The following is a 2,534-nucleotide window of genomic DNA, read 5'->3' as shown; positions in this document are numbered from 1 at the left end:
CCCAAAAGGATTTTATAAAAGTGATGGATTTGAAGATATGACATTGGCCCTATCACCTTGCGCTGCGCAGAATATCAGATCTCAACAAGGATTGGAGAAGTGTTTAACATCATCAGTACCACATCTATATGGTGTATATCTTGTCTAAAGAGCAACAGGACTGCAAACAGAGATCAGTATATAATGACGAGGTGCCCATGTATGCGTCCTAACAATGGGAGTCGTTGTCTCAAATGCGTGAAGGCAGGCGAAAAACTTAGGTCCAACATAAGCACAAAGAAGCACGTTGGGCTTATTTTTTGGACATATCTTGCTTCGCCTCTTCCGCTCTGCTGCAAAAGAGACAGATTTGAATGCCTAACTGGAATACTTATTAAATCAACTTTTTTTGTAAATAAGTGGTGTTAGAATTTTTTTGATTTAATGCAGAACATGATTGTTTGGTTCGCGGGACAAAGGGCCAAAATGCAGGACTGTCCTGCACAATCCGGAACATATTCTCACCCTACTGTGGATTCGACTTTTACTCAACCATTCTTCCTGACAGCTAAAGGCCCCGAAGCTTCTACTTTATGCAGTCCCTCCTCTACTCCTAGAGAACAGGCTACTCTGGGGAATGGCTATTTACAGATGGGCTGTGTACAGCTGCAGCAATCGGTTAGCTGCTCAGATAGAAATTTAGTGAGGGAGATATAAGTATCCAACTAAAGCAATTTTTGCAATTTGTTCCAGTCATTGGCAGCAGAGAACTGGAAGGAAAGGCGGCCAAAGGAGATGTTGGCTTTGGGGATGACCAGTGAGATATACCTGCTGGAGTGCATGCTATGGGTGGGTGTTGTTATCGTGACCAGTGAGCTGAGATAAGGCGGAGCTTTACCTAGCAAAGACTTATAGATGACCTGGAGCCAGTGGGTCTGGCAACGAATATTTAGCAAGGGCCAGCCAACGAGAGCATACAGGTCGCAGTGGGGTGTGGGGCTTTGGTGACAAAACGGATGGCACTGTGATAGACTGCATCCAGTTTGCTGAGTAGAGTGTTGGAGGCTATTTTGTAAATGACATCACCGAAGTCGAGGATCGGTAGGATAGTCAGTTTTACGAGGGTATGTTTGGTGGCGTGAGTGAAGGAGGCTTTGTTGCTAAATAGGAAGATGATTCTAGATTAAATTTTGGATTGGAGATGTTTAATATGAGTCTGGAAGGAGAGTTTACAATCTAGCCAGGCACCTAGGTATTTGTAGTTGTCCACATATTCTAAGTCAGAACCGTCCAGAGTAATGATGCTAGTCTTGCGGGTGGGCGGGTGCGGGAAGCGATCGGTTAAAAGCATGCATTTAGTTTTACTAGCTTTTAAGAGCAGTTGGAGGCCACGGAAGGAGAGTTGTATGGCATTGAAGCTAGTTTGCAGGTTAGTTAACACAGTGTCCAAAGAAGGGCCAGATGTATACAGAATGGTGTCGTCTGCATAGAGGTGGATCAGGGAATCACCCGCAGCAAGAGCAACATTGTTGATATATACAGAGAAAAGAGTCGGCCCGAGAATTGAACCCTGTGGTACCCCCATGGAGACTGCCAGAGGTCCGGACAACCGGCCCTCCGATTTGACACACTGAACTCTATCTGAGAAGTAGTTGGTGAACCAGGTGAGGCAGTCATTTGAGAAACCAAGGCTGTTGAGTCTGCCGATAAGAATGCAGTGATTGACAGAGTCGAAAGCCTTGGCGAGGTTGATAAAGACGGCTGCGCAGTACTGTCTTTTATCGATGGCGGTTATGATATCATTTAATACCTTGAGCGTGGCTGAGGTCCACCTGTGACCAGCTCGGAAACCGGATTGCACAGCGGAGAAGGTATGGTGGGATTCGGTGGGATGACTGCGATGAATGCAGAAGCAGATTTAAAGAGCAGGACAAGACACCCTCTTTTTGACTGATGACTGGCATAAGGGCATGTCCGTAATAGGCTCATCTGGCTTACAGTGGTGTAAAGTACTTAGGCAAAAAAGTACTATGTAAGTCGTTTTTTTGTGGTATCTGTACTATTTATATTTTTGACAACTTTTACTTTTACTCCACTACATTCCTAAAGACAATATGCACTTTTTACTCCATACATTTTCCCCTGACACCCAAAACTACTCATTAAGTTTTGAATGCTTAGCAGGACAGAGTTATGGTCCAATTCACACATATCAATATAACGCTGTGTCATACCTTCTGCCTCAGAGTTATGGTCCAATTCACGCATATCAATATAACGCTGTGTCATACCTTCTGCCTCAGAGTTATGGTCCAATTCACGCATATCAATATAACGCTGTGTCATACCTTCTGCCTCAGAGTTATGGTCCAATTCACGCATATCAATATAACGCTGTGTCATACCTTCTGCCTCAGAGTTATGGTCCAATTCACGCATATCAATAGAAAGCTTTGTCATACCTTCTGCCTCATACCTCCAGCCACTTTAATAATGTATCACTAGCCACTTTAAACAATGCCACTTCATATAATGTTTACATACTCTACATTACT

This window comes from Oncorhynchus kisutch, linkage group LG10 (genome assembly GCF_002021735.2).
Source record: "Oncorhynchus kisutch isolate 150728-3 linkage group LG10, Okis_V2, whole genome shotgun sequence".
In the NCBI taxonomy this organism is placed as follows: domain Eukaryota; kingdom Metazoa; phylum Chordata; class Actinopteri; order Salmoniformes; family Salmonidae; genus Oncorhynchus; species Oncorhynchus kisutch.
The sequence above is the reverse complement of the archived record's forward strand: the minus strand, read 5'-3'. Positions refer to the sequence as shown.